The sequence below is a fragment of the Cydia strobilella genome, chromosome 17 (assembly GCF_947568885.1).
Source record: "Cydia strobilella chromosome 17, ilCydStro3.1, whole genome shotgun sequence".
In the NCBI taxonomy this organism is placed as follows: domain Eukaryota; kingdom Metazoa; phylum Arthropoda; class Insecta; order Lepidoptera; family Tortricidae; genus Cydia; species Cydia strobilella.
The window spans coordinates 5,316,301-5,336,835 of NC_086057.1; the positions used below are offsets into that span (position 1 = coordinate 5,316,301).

General features: G+C 35.8%; 1 protein-coding gene and 1 long non-coding RNA gene across 2 annotated transcripts in view; one reads left to right on the forward strand and one right to left on the reverse strand.

The window, feature by feature from the left end:
* LOC134749033 (alpha-tocopherol transfer protein-like) overlaps positions 1-20,535 on the reverse strand; it is a 42,250-nt gene that overhangs the window by 12,518 nt on the left and 9,197 nt on the right. The window lies entirely within an intron of this gene.
* On the forward strand, positions 8,430-10,087 carry LOC134749038 (uncharacterized). The gene is made up of 3 exons (XR_010128452.1): positions 8,430-8,766; positions 9,082-9,181; positions 9,987-10,087. It is a non-coding gene; the product is annotated as an uncharacterized LOC134749038 (long non-coding RNA).

Here is a 20,535-nt window from a genome sequence, read left to right on the forward strand (position 1 = left end):
ATATTCAGTACCTCGTTTTTACATCAGAACACTAGAAATTTTAGCAAAATAAAACAAATAGTATAAGATTTTATATACAACAATACCTTTTTTCGCAGATACATTATAAAATAGGAATATCTAGGCAATTAAACCCCTTGCCTATTACACGTACGCTTTTTAGGATAATGAAGCCATATTAAAAGTCTTTAATAGAGAAATATATACCAACCAGATTAGATTTCGATAAATAGTGTGTGATTCTACCCTACACCTACCTGGAGCCCTAGCTAGTACACTCAAAGCACAATCCGTACTTACCATAGGCCTAGTGCTTTGACATGTACGCAAGTGTATCCCTAACTCTCTGTACAGTTCAGGAGGCGACCCTGAGATATAGTAACTTATCGGCCAGTGTTATGTGATTCCCCCCTATACAAGCTCGCAAGCCCGGTGGTATAGAGTAAATCGCCCTATTCCGTGTCTATCAGTGGATCGGCACCCTTAGAACACACCAGCACTACCTACATTGGAAGCTCTGCCGAGACTATGACTGTAAGTGTATGACATCAGTCGCGACAGAATCTTCCCCTGCAGCCAGCACTAGTATGAACCGGAGCACCGAAATATATAAGTATATTTAATAGAAGACCGGGGATCAGTTACTGCCGACTGCAATAAGCTTCGATTACTCGAAATGGCACGCACGTGATGCCCTTACATTCATCGGACAGCTGGACCCTGATACCTGGGAGGTGGTTCATCTCTTATGTAAATATAAACGAGATGCCAAGAGCCTCAAATCTTGGAACAAAGACTCCCAATCATCCACTTCTTAACACCGCAAGGGAACTGGATGTTTGGCTGGACAAACAGTCTGTCCAAACAATGATCTGGCTTATAAAATAGTAAAAGCACTACATAGCAAAACACTAAAATAATTAAGTTCACTTTTATGTAACTAATCTGGACAAATAAACCGAACAGAGAAATGAATTTCCCTCACTGTTATCCAAGCTCGACGTTACGAAAATTGCTTTCCGTAAAATCAAACCAAGACACCATTCTAAGTCCCTGATATGCACGATATTTACTATCTGTGCATAGCTTTACGGCACTAAGAACAAGACAGCGTAGGAAACCTCACTTCACAATAAAATAAATCAAACAGGTAAGTAAAGATCCTCCATCATAGTCCAGGCTTAATTCCACAGAGATAGGTCTATCTTTGTACAATCAAACACAGATCCAATGTCCCAAGTTTAACTTCACTTAGATAGCTCTAAGCTAGGCTATACAAATGGACAGAGTGACAGAGTAAATTCACTTACGAAAGTTATGCACGCGCGAAGCCAGAGACACTGCTAGTTTGATGGATAGAAAATTAATGAATCCCCCCTGCCCCGCTCCAGCTATTTATATTGGCCAAATGGCGACATATTCTAAAAAGAAAGATCATAAGTCCTGGTTTGTTTACCATTAAGGAAAGGCATATGTCCGACACTTTAATGCTTACAATCGCTTAACGCTGGCAAATTAAAATATTCTAATAATATGGTAATAAATCTTACGAATTTAATTACTAAGATAAGGATTTAATCCCTGGTTTGTTTACTATGTCTTACGCCCATCATATTAAAGACCATATTCTTCATAATTCGAGAAAGCAATTATTAAACCATAAAACCGTAAAACTAGCGACACACTCCAAAAGGGAATAGTCTTAAATCCTACTTTGTTTGTTAAGTCATCTGTAGTACATATTAAGAATCATAATCTATTAATGCTACCAAAATAACCTACGTAGGCATTTCTGCAGGTGCGATCTTGGAATTGCCTTTGTGTGGTACTGTAAAAGCGGCGACAAAAAGTTACTCCTGTCTTGCTTACTAAACTTTAAGTCAAACATATTAAAGCTCCAAATCTATTAATGCTCACGAAGGTGACTTTTACTCACACAAGAAGAAGTAGCGACCAAGAGTTTCTCACGAACACATGCCTATAATCCCGCCTTGATTACTAAGCTTTATGTCAAACATATTACAGCTCCAAATCCCATAATGCTAACGAAGACGATTTTCACGCACACATGACAACGAAAACGGTATGTTCTAAAATCTGTCAAACTCCATTGTGCTGACAATTTCCCATTTTTAGATGATTTCTTATTTAGCTTGTTATTTCAAAATGATGCCCGTTTTGAAATATTTCATGTTTATTTTTAACATATTGTATTAAAACATATAAAAACTTAAAATTCAATTATGGCAACGTTTTATTTCTATCACACCTTTTGGACTTTATATTTCATAACGATTTTGGAACGTTACGTCACTTACGTCACCCTCAATGTCAACAAACAATCGTAATGTCAATATATTTTCTATTTTCTCAAGCGGATTTCTGCTTGTATTTTGTGTTTTTACTAAGCGAATTAGTAATTAATTTAACCTCAAGTTATATGTGATAAATCGTAGACCGTGGAAGCAGTGTTACAAGTTATTATTGTTAGACTATTTGATGAAATTATGAAGAAAACCGGCGATGGAAAAGACCGACGAAAACGAACTTTGCTTCAAGGCTAAAAATGTAAGTTTTATATTGATAAGTAAGCTTTTTACTGTGTAATAGGCTTCTGGCCAGTCACAGCCGCCCCCAATAGGTTCAAGTTTTTGTAATGGATCACAAGCGTGTGCTATGGAAAACTTTAACCTATTTTCTAGTCATGAATAAAAAAATTAATTTCCTCTAGATTAGTCGGAAAATTTTCCCCCCTTCTTTAAACGTGTGATGTGTATTCCAATACTAAGTGACTGTTAGCGACTCAGCTCTGAAATTAGTTCATTAGAACACTGTCAATGAATAATGATGACTCTTTCCCCAGAAACTTCGCTCCGCCAGAAATACCGGGTTGTGAATCCGATAGGTTCTAATAACCCGTCCTTGCCAGCTTATCCCGGCCGCGGCGAGTATTCTTTCCCTCTATGCGCCGTACCCCTCCGTAGAAGAGCATCTAATGAGACAGCAAAGACTTTCCATGCAAAACGAAGAGACCTTTAATTTTTATAAGTACGGAACCTTCAAGCTCCATTGCCAGAAATTCAAACCAAATTTCATTGCCCTATCACCTCCAGCCACGTTTTCTCGGCGCATGTCTTATATTTGAATAAAATATACCAACCTTTAAGTTTGCTTGGGTGTTTTTTTTTTTTATATAAACAAACTTAAATTGACAAATACGTACCACAACATGATACGGTAAAGCATTCTTTGTCCAAATCAAAGAACTGTTTATTATTATATCTAATACCAACGAAACCAATAAATTAATTGTATTTAATTAACTCTTGAAAAGAGCCTCGTCCCTCTAGACGCTCACGGCCCATCAAATTATGTCGGATGTCGGATATACCTCATCCAAAATAAGGTGTGTAAGATTTTTGAGCGTCCGTATACCTTGTATAGTCTTAGCCACAAAAAACTACCCTTTGAATGGGTCTAATCCAATGGATTTTAACCTACTGATAAGATTTTTCTGGCTAATTGTGTTCCCCGCTCCCCCCCCCCCTTTTTTTTTGTTCTCCCCTGCAAAATCCGACAAATCTAGTCTGATTACTCTCTAGCCTTTGTCTATCTGCATCGATCCATTCTTACCAACACATAAATACATTCGTCTACTTTGCATTCATCATCTCTCATATAAATTCTTACATACTCACAACATTAAGTATAAGCACTCAAATCACAACTTTCCTTCCTCGTTCACTCTTTCACTGATCGATTACAGCCAGCCAAGGCCTCCATAAGCAATCAAAATAAAATTAACAAATTCTTAAGTTTATTATTACATTTATACTTGAATAATAACAATTTAAAAAAAACAACAATCCTGTCCTAACCCAATACTAACCCATTATGCCCACAAATAAAATATATATCCCCAAAAAAAATTAAAACTAGTCATATGTCGACTGAAGCAATTGTTAGTTTAAGTTTATTTTAGCATAAATTTTAAATGATCTTTTGCATGAAAAGAAAAGTTCGCTTTTCTTTACTATAAAAAAACTAGGCATTCCTGTTCCGGTTCCATTCCCTTAGGTTCCGAGCCTACCCTTTAATAATTTTATTTTTGTTTCTTATTTATTAATTACTATCTGTAAATATGTTTGGCCAATTATTAAGATTGATTGACTCACGCGGAAATAAATGCATTTACTTAACTTATTTTTTACGGTTTACTAGTTTTTTTTTATTTATTTTTTTATCTCAACCGAACGCTATGTCGGTGACGAAACCCCACTACCCATTCCCGTATCTTTTGCTCAACAATGTTGTTCAAAACGCAACACTAACAACTCATTACGCAGCAAACCAACGCTGGAGATGTTCAGTCACCTGCAGAGAAAAACGACCCTTCTTACATATAATTTTGTAAGCAAATACTAGGCGAAATTGTACTAAGGATAGTGGATAAGGATCTGCACAAGCACCAACTAACAAGATGGCATTGCACAGTGGTAGGTTGGGGTGAACGAAAGAACAACCACAGATGATCGCGACCTCGCGACCCTCAGTCATGAGAAATCGTGGAAGAGAATGAGCGAATATTATAGATGACTGTACATACAAATAATGAAAAAAATAATTCTGAGATGCGCTCAACCATCCTACTTTCAACCCCAGATAGTTGATATGGCTGCTTGTACTGTCTGACAATTCCTCTACCAAGGGCCCTATAATATATTACGCAATAATCATAGAATTCTGATCTCATCACCTTAATACTGGGAAATTTTGTTTTAATGAAACTACATGTCACTTATTTAAAAACTGGACTAAAATCCGGAATGCGTTTCATACATGTAAAAACAAAATATATATACCTATATATTGACTCTATTTGTATTCGTACATTGCCTTTATACAACTAGCCCATTGACCAGTCAAACTAATTCAACCATACAAATAGATAAATAAAAAACCCAATGACACTTATAATGTTAATGATGATGATGATTATGAATCATATACCATATATGCTGCAAAACATATCTTTATAGTGTTCGTTTTGATTTCTACCGATGATTATTAATTAGCCTTACAACATCTCACTTACGCTACACTATAACATACAACAGTGATATCCCTTCATGTTAGATGGGGTATCGAAATTTACAATAGAAAACATTCCCTATTTTTTTTATTTTTTTTACCTACCTCATAAAATATAATAAAACAAAAATCGAAATTTCTAAACTAAAAATTTTCTATTGAATGTTCTCTTCTTGGTCGGTATCTCCTATCCCATAGATTCTCTCGAAATTCTCTGCGGTCCTTATGACGGTGGCAACAGGAAAAATAGTGGTTGTCTTGTTTGGTTACACGAGCACCTTGGAGACTGTCCATGGTGTCTTCTTCTTTTACAAATCGGCAGCACAAATATTCACATTCTCCACTACACTAGAGTATTGTATTGTATTGTACACTTGGAAACACGTAATCACTATTTATTAACACTATAAAATGCACACACTCACAATAAACCACACTCCTGAATCATAACACTATTAGACTCCTATGCATCCTAGGTTCTAAGTAACTTGGAACTAAGTACCTACTGACTTTGTTTTATAACACTGCACAAGTGCATAGCCAATATAACTGGTACAAGTAAATTTTATAAAATTTTTGAAAAGAAACAGACTACGGAACTAAAACACTGTATAAAATTTAGTTCTAAAATGATCCAAACCATAGCCAAAAAAATTTGCAAAAAGTCTAATAATTAATTCCAGTTCGCAAAAGAAAGTAAAAAAAAATTAAAACTTATTCACTACGTGGGATTCGAACTCGGATCTTATAAGAATATATATCCCATACATTTGTCTGCCCTAGAGACCACTAGACTATCATAGCGTTAAGAGGTTGGTCAAATTTAGCAATGGCTTTCAAAGGAACACTTTTTGGATTTCTTTTATTTTCCACGTGTTTTACGCACATATTGAGATAAAAACCGGCCAAGTGCGAATTGAACTCGCTCACGAAGAGTTCCGTGTCATTACGCAAAAAAAAAACAAAAAAACGGCAAATAAAAAATCACATTTGTTGTATGGGAGCCCCACTTTATCATTTATTTTATTCTGTTTTTGGCATTTGTTGTTATAGTGGCAACAGAAAAACATCATCTGTGAAAACTTCAAACGTCCAGCCATCATGGTTCATGAGATACAGCCTGGTGACTGATGGTCAGACAGACAGAGACAGTCAGACACCGGAGTCTTAGTAATAGGGTCCCGTTCTTTACCCCTTGGGTACGAAACCTTAATAACTAAAAGATTTTTATTTCTTATAAGAATACCCAAATCCGAACGTAAATATCTACATATACACTTCTGCAAGTAAACTATTACAGAATTCTTCAGAAAATGCTTAGTCAGAATTTATGTAGATAGAAAATCCAACAAGCCTGTATATTAAAATTCTGAAATGTTTCAAGGATTTGAATTGTAATGCAAATCATTATTATACCTTATGTAATATGAACAGATTTAATATGTAAACATAACCTATAAATGTTCCGACTTTCCGAGTTCGTCAAAATATTTGTACTCACGTGTTTTTATGAACATTCCTCGCACTGTTACACTTAACTGATGCACATGAACGAACCCACATGATTTTTTTGTTAACAAAATGCACTGGTACACTAGTTTCTTAAGACCGCAACAAGGAAAACCAATGAAATTGGCGCACTAGAAATAACTATTTCCCACTCAAATACGCGTTTTCACTCATTTATGAACCTTGTCCGAGATAGGTTCTGCATCCGTATTTGTTTTAAACACCTTTTACTTCACTAAGAACACTCCCTAATAGCATATTTCTGTTCAAAACAAAGTTCGTCGTTTACAAGACCGACATGACTGATTATAACTACGAATTATCCGGATTTCTTGACCTTACTTTGTTCACATGCATCCGATCTAAACTTCTTCATATCCTTTATTTCACAAAGGATTTTAATCATTAACACTACTCACAGAAAAAAAATTATGAATAAACAACTTTAAAAACTAACCCAGTTACGAGACGTTCCCGACATTCGACAACAACTGTCAAACGTCTCAGATGCGTATTTTCCTTTTAAATTCTAAAGTATAACTTGATAAGTCACGTTCGTCAATAAAAATGGCGGCAAACTCGAAAATGTATGCGCAAAAAGCTATCTTCCATAAGCCGCTCCAGACTACGCTTCACGAATGAGTGTGGAGGGATCTTTAAAAAAAAATTGAATCCCGCGCTTGATTCGATCGATTTTTAGAAATTATCTTCTTTATTTTTTCTTAACACTAGCAAAATATACGAATACTCAACTATAACATGTCAATGTCAAGTAGCAATACCATTAACGATTGACATTTACTTACTTACTCACTCTAATGCTGGATTTACATTCGCGTCTCATGACTCGGCTTGTAGCTCGTACAGGAATGTAAACCAGACTTAATAATGTCGTTTCCCGATCCGAAAATCTACATTGTCTGTACTCATCCTTTTCTTTTGGGTGCGAGTACTAGTGCAAGACAAAGATAGTATGACTCTCTCTGTCTACGTTTGAAATGAGACAGTCTTTTGACAAACAATTACATATTAAGATGAAGGATATTTTATAGTAATCGATGAATAATAATAATCAACCTTAAAATATGGAATAAAACAATAATAAAAGAAACCGTCAACTACAAATTATTTTGATCATTGCAATTCAAAAAACGTCTAAAGTACGATACTAGCTGGCTCTAACTTTACATGTATTTCAAAATTTTGTAATTTGGTAAAATTTATCAACAAAGGAAATCTATTTTTCACTGCGTAAATGAAAATGGCAATTTATTTATTTATTATTTTCGATACTAAATGAAATCGATCGTGTGAACTCGCTTTTTTTTCATAAACGTCATTCTCTATGACCACACGCACACATACATTTACTACTACAGCAACACGCACGCATACACTATGCGACGAAATTAAAAACACGTTCCAATAATCCTGACAATACACCAAACACGACCCACACAAATTGGTCGGACTCAAAGAGTGAATTCGAAAATAACTTGTCTATAGCTCGTGAAGCTGACTTAGATATAAGATCCCTACAGATGGCGCGAGTAAATTAAGATTAAAATAAACAAAAACGCTAATATTTTATCATCTAGTTTTTAATTTTTATGTAAAATCATTTGAATGGTAAAAACGCTTTTATACAACATAAATAACTCAATAATTGATTTAATAATTTCAAACCATAAGCTATTTCTAGAGAAAGATGGAACGTTGCTCTTTCCTCTTCTAGCTCGCTAAATTGTATTTTTTTTTGTCTATGGTATGCTTTCGCTGCCGCGAATCCGCCATTTTTCGGATCCTGTTGTTTGACATATGTTTATTGTAGTTTTTTCTCTTCAAAGATACTTTTACAGATTATGAAGGCAAAATTATATCGTTGAGCTAAATTTAATGACAGAATTATAAGACAAGAATATTCTCCTAGGGTTTCGTAAAGTTTTCGCGAAATCGAACAAATATACTACAATCGTCGAACAATATGGAAGTACCTCGTATTATGGAACTATTATGGAATAAACAGTGAATTTTCTCGTCAAAAACGGTGTTCCCAGTGTCCTCAAATAAGTACGAGTGCATCTATTAATAGTCCAAAGCAACAGATGTCTAGAAATGAGCCTACAGTGCGAATGAAATGGATTTAAAGTCGAAACTGATGCGAAGGTAAGGTTATGTTTTTGTTTCTTCTTTTAGACAAATTACTGCAAACTGTTACGAACTAACTTTTGAGTCTCAAATTTTTATCATTCTACTTAAAATGCTTATGACTGACGTGTTACGTTGCCTTATTGTTTCGCTTTGTTCAACAACATGATCACAATTCTTTTTGACAAACTGACAAGAATCAAAGTAAAATTGGTATTGGAGAAAAAAAAAAATGACATGTTGAATTTGTCTTACACTACCTGACGTACTGTTAGGCCTCCATTACTCCCTCCGTATTGCAACAAGGCTTACAAACTATGTTTGCTTTTCCAGCAAGCTGAAAACTCTATTGAAATGTTTCCTGGTGCTTGATATACATGACTGTCATTGAAGAAAAACAGAAGTTGAAATTTTGCTGTGGAAACTTTTAAAAGTAAGTATAAAAACTCTGTACCCATAAAAATACTCTTAGCTGGTCCTACTGTATATGGAATTTGAAAGTGCCATCGCTCTAGAAAGATGAATTGGCTCAATTTTTTTTGTGAAATAATATTTTTTGAACTTGAAAGTGCAATATATTATAAAAATTATAATATCAGCTAAAAATAGACAGGCTTCTTTGCATGTTTATTGCAATTGATTTCTACACTTTATAAAAGAAAGTCCCCGCTGTGTCTGTCTGTGTGTATGTATGTTCGCAACAAACTCTAAAATTACTGGACGGATTTTGATGTGGTTTTCGCCTATATTAAAGAAAGTTTAGGTATACAATCTTGTGTAACCCTTGTGAAGTCAGGGCAGGTTGCTAGTAATGAATATGTATTTTTCTGAAAAAGGCACCCGCTGCTGTTTGCTGATGTTGAAATATGTGGACCTATTATCCTTCTGTCAGCACAACCCATTTTCCATTCAAGAAGGCTTTTTATCAATAATGTCAACATATTTTACTTACTTGCTTACTGTCATACAATAAATGTTTTCTTTTTTCCTGCTGATTATTTAAATATTGGAAGCAATTTTCAGAAACACATTCTTAAACACTACTATCTGTTGCCACAATTTATTTCTTAGTTGCCTATGCATTAATCATTTTAAAGGGAACAACTTAACTTTTTTGGAGTGAGCGACATTTTTTTTATTTGAGTGGTTGTTAAATATTACTACTTACTCATTTACTTTACTGATCACAATATTCCTCTTATTGCAATAAATTTACCGTTATATGCCGAACTTTTCAGCAAACAACCTAGTTGCCGGCCGGGTGGTACTTCAAGTCGGACGGAGAAAAATTTCCAGTGCTGCCTTACTTAGTTCTTCCGGAAGTTTCGTCAATTTCCTAGTAAGTACGAGTAGAGTCAATTACTATGCTACTTAGAACGCAATTTTTAAACTAAGCCCTTAGAAAATAATAAAAATCTTGTTTTTCCATAGTTCAAAAAAAACTGAACTGATTATTCTTTCTTTTTTTTTTTACTAAACTGTGAAGACCTTACCTTATAAATAATAAATACTTAATAAGACTAATAAATATACCCTACTTTAACTAACTTTTCTACATTTTCAATTTCAGTGTTTGCCGGAGTACTGTCCCCGTGCCACAGCTTCGTCCATCCGGCTGACTTCAATGTACATCTACTGAATGCTTCTATTTATGAAAGGTATTTTGTCTCATTATATAAATACAAAACTAATTATAAGCTAAAACATTCATGACTTAAGTCTAACATTAATATTTCAAAAATCTGAGCAGTGAGTCCCCGGTGAAAAAACAGAGCAATGAAAACTGTCTTCAGCATTACATACCTTATGCTAATTCTGTAGACTTAAATAACTTATTCTAACTTATTTGTAACCTAACTCTATGGTAATGAGTCCTGTAAGGCTAAGATTCTCAAACTTTTTTTGGATTTTGGAAAAATTTAAGCACTGACTATAAAACCTGAAATTTCCCATGGATGTTTGAGTCGCTGGATCCTATTGAGGTTGCAAGATATCCGAATAATATGCATGGTCTTGACTACAATATATAAAGACGCTGGTATGATTATGTTACCCTTGTTACTGTATGTAAGTACTTACATTACCTGGCTACCGGTCGTTCTTGGTGCTTACGTTCTACATGGGTATCCAGTCTTGATGACATGGGTAAGAGAGCTAAAGCTAGAAGAGCGGATGGTGTTTGCGTTTATATACTGCAAATTTACGAGGTGGAGCGATGACCTGGTGAAGGTCGCGGGAATTCGGTGGTTGCGAGCGGCACAGGATCGGTCGGAGTGGCGAGCCTTGGGGGAGGCCTATGTCCAGCAGTGGACGTCTATCGGCTGACATGATGATGATGATGATGATGACTGCTAATTTTTATTATGTTATTATTAGAGATCGCCTACAGCGATAAGACTGGCTGCTGCTACCCTTACTTACATTGTAAATTTGTTATTGAAATTTTCTTTTGTGGCGCAATAATGTGTATTTACTTACTTCCTTACTTATATCGCGATAATATTGCCGAAACTCGGGAGAGTACATGTGATTGCGCCCCTGGCAAATGCAGACTGGTTTTGTTGAAGTACCCACATATTTCGATACACTTCACAAGACTTAAAAGTAATGACGCGCCCCCGCGAATGGATGTAAGGAGAAAAATATTGATATTTTGCCCAGCTAAAACTGACTCTAAAGCTACTTATTCTTACTCTTCCTTTACTGAAATTTCTAATACTTGTTTAATTTATTTCAGACTGCCAAGGGCTACTGATTTCAACACTCCGGTTCGATGGTCGCATCTCAAGAATTTTGCTGTAACGCTGCCTACTACTCCGCATGCTACGGAAATAATGAACTCCACATTCTTTCTCTATGCTAGGTACTTACTATGCTAGCTTAAACTACTGTATACTATTATTTAACCGCAATCAGAACACTATGAAAAAAGGTACCGTCTACAAATCAGTAAATATACCTCTTTATACTACAAATATGCTTATGTATGTACACTATTCGCCCAGGGTACTTGGCGAGTTACATATCGTCGTAATCGATTTTCATGAAATTATTAGAACAAGACAGCTCGCAGAGGCTCTAGTAGCTAATAGTATTGACTATAAACTGTAAGCTTTACATACTTCAACGCGATTCCTACTAAATATTGAGGCGTTGTAGGGTTCCGTACTAAAATGTGAATAGGTAAAAATGTCCATACGTATGTGTATGTTTCCCTCAATCTCTAATAATTGTATGATATACTATTACTATTTAGTTTGATATCCAAATTTCATGAAAGATGGCGCTGTTACAAACGCAAACTAGGTAACGCTAGTTCAGCCTAGAATATTTATATTAAACTGTCAAATAAGACTGATCAATAAGAATGATCGGTAACGTGTAGCAACCTGTATCTCCATAAACAATTACTGTTATTTTGGACCAAATGTCCCAACTTGTGTGGCATATAACTCTGCTAGTCAGGCGTACCCACTCAAATTCTTGTTTATACATACATAAATACATGTATATTCTACACTTCTACAGTAGCATATGTGTGATGTTTACATACACCAAGCAAACCAAACGTAGCCCTAGCATGACGTGAGTGTCACTCAGACACAATTAATATTCTAAACGTGGGTCTAACATAATTATCTGTTTCTTGATACTATTCTGTGAATATCAAGGCTATTTTAAATCGTTACATGATGTATGCAGCTCTATTATTGTTTCTGTAGCTTATAGTGTAGTATTTTTATCAGTAAACAAGCCGAATTTTACTAATATTAACGCATGTACGTAGCTATATATATTTTTTAATGATATAGAAGGTAAAAGTGCTGACAAATGCTTGAAGGCAAGCGATCACCGTCGCCTCACGAAACCAGAGGGGTTGTAAATGCGTTGCTGGCATTTTAAGATGAAAGAATATTTATGATATAGAAGGTACAAGGACAGACGAGTCGCCTGACGGCACATAACTATCGTCGCCTCGCTAAACTAGAAAGCTGAAAGTGCGTTGCCGGGTTTTTAAGCTGAAAGAATAAGAAAACCGCGAAATACGCCCCTGTTCGTTAGTATATTTGCGTGTAATTGAACAATTTCACGCCCCCGCAACCTTTCGACTAAAGAATATTTTCTTAAACAACTAGTTATCTTATCTTAGCCTAGGTTATCTTAGGTAAACTTATTTCTAGACTATTGACAACGGCCTCCTAGCTCGGTCGGTAGTGACCTTGTCTACGAATGTTGTCTGACAAGTGTATGCACCTACGTGTATTTTACCACGAGTATGTGCTCCCAAGTAATGGATATTATTTATTTATCTAAGTATGTACTATGTACTTATCAATATAGGTATGTACTACGCCGCCTAATATAGAGAGCGTGCATGAACTTCTGGGCAGCGCATGAGCAGTCAAATTTTTGGCGCGAGGCATAAATGTGAAGTTTATGCTTCCGATGTAGCCCACAAGGTGGCGGTACCTACTATGCTAAAGAAAACGTACGTGAACGGTAGATGGTAGCACTTTCTTTGGCAATGTGCCTACATGTTTATGTTTCCGATTCAGGCCACTAGATGGCAGCTCCTCCAACGCTATAGGTACCGTTCGCTTTTGCTTACACTGAAGTTAGGTTGATATGCGAAAGACTGACTCGAAATATTTATTTATTTATTTCATTGTTATTATTGGTACCTGCGATGGAGCTAAATTCTTAACGAATCTATGACGCAATAGAAATAAGTCGGCGATAAGAATAACCATAGTAAGCGCTAAGATTATAGTATGAGTAGCTACATAGGCTTTGATTTTGTTAATTTGTTTTTTAGGTATCAAAGACGCAAGAAGATGAATCGATGCTTGTGATAATCACCCATCCTAGCACATGAATATGGAAAGGAATCTCTCGGCGACCAACGGCGCGAAGAGAACGAGTGAAAATTGTAAAATATCAAGAAAGTCAGATAGAACTTTTATTTTTTATGTGTACATAGAAACTATTGACTAATAAAATTGATGTTTTATGTTTTTTATTTAAAAACACAACAAAAATTAGTAACTTATGAATAATAAACACTGTTTCACGAGTTTTATTTAGAACCAAAATAAAAGCAGGTCCAAAACTTAGTGTACTCATTCCATTCTCACGCCAACAAAATGTAGCCGTAAGGCTACTTTCTACTTAGATATTATATCTTGAAAAGCCATAGTAACCCAGGTAAACTGCATCCTGCTGTCACGGTTTCCACAAAATGTACCTTATGGTACATTTTACATACTGGTCACGGCTTACACCAAAATGTAACCCTCCCCATACAAACACCTCTACTAACCCTCTAAATAAATACATATATACTTATATAAACCCTTTACTCACTTACTTACTTAAATAATTTGGCCATGTGATCGTCTAGATAATAGTTAGGACCCCTCGAAGTGTACCGCGGTACCCTAGATTCTTTAATGAGTATCAGCTAAATTTTGAACTCTGATTCTATTACTATTATTACCTAAATTTTAAGAAATAAATATTTATGGTATTAAAGATATATTTTATTATGATGCTAAGGAATAATTAAAGGAATATTTTAATAGTTACAAGAGTAGAAATAGTATACTGTGTCACAAGGAAGCAAGATGACGTATTGACGGCGAGGACGAACATAGAATCCTGAACAAAACGAAGGATTCCATAATTAAATGCTGAGCGTAGTGATGCATTCTAAAATGGAATCTCGAGCGTAGTGACGTAAAAATTTTTACATTTTTATTAAATCTATTCGTGTAAAGTAAATGCTGTTGAAGGTTCACTACATATGATGTTATTTAGGTAAATGCAGCATATATGGTTAATATGAGGTTGAAAATGTTGTTGGAAAAATGAGTTTAAAAATGTTTTTGGTGAAGTCCCGCTACGCCTATTAAGTCTTCGGGATAACATACAAAGCAGTACTCCTGGGATGAGCCCATTTACACCCTAGCTTTTTAGGAAAGTTATAATTATACTATCACTTTCTAAACGATGTGTGAGTCCACACGTACTGCTTCGCATGCTCGATGCGGGTCAGAAAACTCTTAGCCCGTTTCAAAACATCATTCGGGTCACCTATCCTAACATTGTAGCCAGACGGGCTATGACCAACGCTTCGCAATCCTATGCATTCCTAGATGATTTGATGAAAGAAGCGCCAAGTATCATCAATCAATCAAAATTACTTATTTTTTTTCATGTTCAAAAGCTAGGGATACTGATCCCTTTTCCCCAATCCCCAAAACTAAAAGAATAGACTGTATTTCTAGTCTTTAGACGCACAAACGAAGCACTAAGATCATTTACTATATTTTATGAAATAGAAATATCAAGTCGAGCATTATTCCACTCTTGACTCCTCCCATTGGACTGCTCTTGCCTGCCAAGGGTTCCCTAAAACAAACCATTCTTCTATTCCAGAACGGTATGTATACCTAAACCCAGCTTGATATTTTAAGAATTTATTTTGTATATACCTTGGAAACCAGAATGAAATATTCAGTACCTCGTTTTTACATCAGAACACTAGAAATTTTAGCAAAATAAAACAAATAGTATAAGATTTTATATACAACAATACCTTTTTTCGCAGATACATTATAAAATAGGAATATCTAGGCAATTAAACCCCTTGCCTATTACACGTACGCTTTTTAGGATAATGAAGCCATATTAAAAGTCTTTAATAGAGAAATATATACCAACCAGATTAGATTTCGATAAATAGTGTGTGATTCTACCCTACACCTACCTGGAGCCCTAGCTAGTACACTCAAAGCACAATCCGTACTTACCATAGGCCTAGTGCTTTGACATGTACGCAAGTGTATCCCTAACTCTCTGTACAGTTCAGGAGGCGACCCTGAGATATAGTAACTTATCGGCCAGTGTTATGTGATTCCCCCCTATACAAGCTCGCAAGCCCGGTGGTATAGAGTAAATCGCCCTATTCCGTGTCTATCAGTGGATCGGCACCCTTAGAACACACCAGCACTACCTACATTGGAAGCTCTGCCGAGACTATGACTGTAAGTGTATGACATCAGTCGCGACAGAATCTTCCCCTGCAGCCAGCACTAGTATGAACCTGAGCACCGAAATATATAAGTATATTTAATAGAAGACCGGGGATCAGTTACTGCCGACTGCAATAAGCTTCGATTACTCGAAATGGCACGCACGTGATGCCCTTACATTCATCGGACAGCTGGACCCTGATACCTGGGAGGTGGTTCATCTCTTATGTAAATATAAACGAGATGCCAAGAGCCTCAAATCTTGGAACAAAGACTCCCAATCATCCACTTCTTAACACCGCAAGGGAACTGGATGTTTGGCTGGACAAACAGTCTGTCCAAACAATGATCTGGCTTATAAAATAGTAAAAGCACTACATAGCAAAACACTAAAATAATTAAGTTCACTTTTATGTAACTAATCTGGACAAATAAACCGAACAGAGAAATGAATTTCCCTCACTGTTATCCAAGCTCGACGTTACGAAAATTGCTTTCCGTAAAATCAAACCAAGACACCATTCTAAGTCCCTGATATGCACGATATTTACTATCTGTGCATAGCTTTACGGCACTAAGAACAAGACAGCGTAGGAAACCTCACTTCACAATAAAATAAATCAAACAGGTAAGTAAAGATCCTCCATCATAGTCCAGGCTTAATTCCACAGAGATAGGTCTATCTTTGTACAATCAAACACAGATCCAATGTCCCAAGTTTAACTTCACTTAGATAGCTCTAAGCTAGGCTATACAAATGGACAGAGTGACAGAGTAAATTCACTTACGAAAGTTATGCACGCGCGAAGCCAGAGACACTGCTAGTTTGATGGATAGAAAATTAATGAATCCCCCCTGCCCCGCTCCAGCTATTTATATTGGCCAAATGGCGACATATTCTAAAAAGAAAGATCATAAGTCCTGGTTTGTTTACCATTAAGGAAAGGCATATGTCCGACACTTTAATGCTTACAATCGCTTAACGCTGGCAAATTAAAATATTCTAATAATATGGTAATAAATCTTACGAATTTAATTACTAAGATAAGGATTTAATCCCTGGTTTGTTTACTATGTCTTACGCCCATCATATTAAAGACCATATTCTTCATAATTCGAGAAAGCAATTATTAAACCATAAAACCGTAAAACTAGCGACACACTCCAAAAGGGAATAGTCTTAAATCCTACTTTGTTTGTTAAGTCATCTGTAGTACATATTAAGAATCATAATCTATTAATGCTACCAAAATAACCTACGTAGGCATTTCTGCAGGTGCGATCTTGGAATTGCCTTTGTGTGGTACTGTAAAAGCGGCGACAAAAAGTTACTCCTGTCTTGCTTACTAAACTTTAAGTCAAACATATTAAAGCTCCAAATCTATTAATGCTCACGAAGGTGACTTTTACTCACACAAGAAGAAGTAGCGACCAAGAGTTTCTCACGAACACATGCCTATAATCCCGCCTTGATTACTAAGCTTTATGTCAAACATATTACAGCTCCAAATCCCATAATGCTAACGAAGACGATTTTCACGCACACATGACAACGAAAACGGTATGTTCTAAAATCTGTCAAACTCCATTGTGCTGACAATTTCCCATTTTTTGATGATTTCTTATTTAGCTTGTTATTTCAAAATGATGCCCGTTTTGAAATATTTCATGTTTATTTTTAACATATTGTATTAAAACATATAAAAACTTAAAATTCAATTATGGCAACGTTTTATTTCTATCACACCTTTTGGACTTTATATTTCATAACGATTTTGGAACGTTACGTCACTTACGTCACCCTCAATGTCAACAAACAATCGTAATGTCAATATATTTTCTATTTTCTCAAGCGGATTTCTGCTTGTATTTTGTGTTTTTACTAAGCGAATTAGTAATTAATTTAACCTCAAGTTATATGTGATAAATCGTAGACCGTGGAAGCAGTGTTACAAGTTATTATTGTTAGACTATTTGATGAAATTATGAAGAAAACCGGCGATGGAAAAGACCGACGAAAACGAACTTTGCTTCAAGGCTAAAAATGTAAGTTTTATATTGATAAGTAAGCTTTTTACTGTGTAATAGGCTTCTGGCCAGTCACATTGTGCGTTCAGAATTATATTTAACATCATAAAAATCTAACGTTTCTTATGGAATTTTAAGGTTTACGACTTAAAATTATTAAATAAAGCTAAATTTGGTATTTTTTATTAGATTCTCAAACCATTTATTTAATGATAATTAATATCGAACGAAACCATTATTATGAGCGTTTTACGTTTTGTTATCTGTCAAGCTATTTAAACACGCTCCATCCAAGGTCAAATTACTTTCCCCACTAGTGGATAAAATGCGTTTTTCCCCGCTTGTTTTAAAGGATAAAAGACGGCTTTCTGAGCTAGTGAGGGGAAAAATTCATTACGGTGTATGATGGATGGCTGAGATATTATACGCGTCATACTGTTTGTGGATACCGGTCTGTTTAAGCTAGGTAGGTACCTAGTTTTTGGCTATATATATATATATATATGTTTTTGTTACTTAATTTTTGAGTAGAATTGACGTAAGACACCTCATTCGATTCTTGTTTGTTTGTTTACTTGATGTCTGTTTCTTTTCTTTCAGTTAACATTTTAATTACAGGACTTCAACTCTTGAAGACGACGAGACGAGAGAGATAATTTGACAAACTAGGTTTCGTTTTATTATGACACCTTTAGATATTAACGCTTCTAAAGTTCTCTTCTCTCTTAAATTACACTAGGAATCCTTTGCTCGCACTCATATACGAAATTATCTGAGGGCGCCAGACAGACTCGAGTGGTGTGTGTCTTGTATTAAAACGTGGTAAGTAGGTCTCGTAATTTTTAATGTTTTTGGTAAATGCTTGGAAAATTGCCCGTGATCTTTTTGGGGCTCTGTAGTTAGGTAGACACAGCAGGAAAAATTATGATTACGCCATGCCTGTTTTTGTCTGTGTGTCTCTTTGTCCGTTCGCGGATTAGCGTAGTTACCGTTAATACAAAAAAGCTGCAAATGTGGCATTGACATGTGTAGACAGGGTATGTATGTACGTACGTAGGTACAGGCAGCAGCGGTATCATGGTCGCATTTTTATCACCTGTCATGCCATGCGTCACTTTCGCACTTACACATTTGTTAGAACGTGACAGGCATGGTGACAAATGATAAAGAGCCGACCATCTTAGCCCTACAGGATAGGCATATTCCTAGAAAGTCAGACAAATTGATAATATAATAAAAATCATTAAACTAGAAACAATTGACTATAAAGATAACACTACCTAGGAATATTTACAAACGTAAAATTGCTTAGTTTTAAAACCGAAAGTTCTAGGTTGAATTGAACTGTAAATTTATTGAAAATTTAGTTTTAAGCAGGGACCGGACAACCCTTTCCGCGATAAAACCCTTTCAATGGGCGACACTTAAACACGGCTAACACATTGAAAGACTTTCCCTATTGAACTGCAAGCCCATTCATATATACCCTTACCTTTGACTAACCCTTACCGAAAAGCTAACCAAAAATAAGGCTAGCTCTTAATAAGGGTTACCCTTATCTTTAAGCGCTTTTTATAAAGGTTTCCCTTTGCGTGAAAGAGACAGGATTAGTATATATCTACGGTAGTGTATGAAAAGGAAAGAAAATACGTGTCTAGTCAAAGAACGCCGCCGTCGCCGCCGACGATCGCTCGGATTCGAAGTAATGTGTGCTTTATGAACAAGGTAGACGACTTAAATTAGCACGCTTATATGCTAAAAGGGAAGCCCTTTATAAGGCTAACCCTTATAAGCAATATGCAAGGTGTTGGTGAACGGATGATAAGGGTTTTGTAAGGGTATTTGGGCTACCGATTACTCAAATGTGGTAGCTTTATATAAGGGTTTTTAAAACCAAAACAAAGGGTTTCGTCTGGCAAAGGGTATGGTGAGTTAAGCCTTATGCAATACCCTTATAAAACCCCGATAAGGGATAGCGGGCCGGTCCCTGGTTTTAAGGAAAAAATATTTAAAAAATCATTTTTAAAATATCATCAAGTGCTTATGTAAAAGAAACACAAGTTTGAAACCAACTAAAGAATTATTCATGTAGGCTTAGCAATAATCACTTTCTAATAGTCTGTTGCAAATCTATAATAAAATTGTTTGAGTAATATAAACCTAAGAGACGCGTGTCGTGTTATGTGATGTAGGCATCTTAGTAGGTCCTAGCAGCTTAATTAAAGATACCTCTAATTATACAAATAAAATTAAAAATTAAGTACCTACTTTAACAGTACGATCTATGTATCCTAAATTGGTATTTCAGTGAATGAAAACAGGACATAATACGAATATATATATTGTATATGTATATTGTAGCTTTAAAAATGTTTATAGCTGTTGGTTTTCCATGTATGAAATAAAAATAAAATAAATAAATAAATAAATAAATAAATAAGCGGATTTCGTATTATGTCCTGTATTGTGTCTATAAATGAGGCCGGAGCCGGGGATAATCGGATGACTCACGTTAGAACGGGCCGTGTCTGGGCCGGAGCTACGGCGCTTCGTTTTCTATGGAAAGCATCACGTGATCACCAGTCATGTCATAGAAAAGTAAGCGCCGGAAGCTCCGGCCCGGACACGGCCCGTTCTAACGTGAGTCATCCTTTTGTCGGCGACTATAGTAGGCACAACCCTACAACCAGTACGAATGAAAAGATATCGTGGTGCGTAGTAGGAT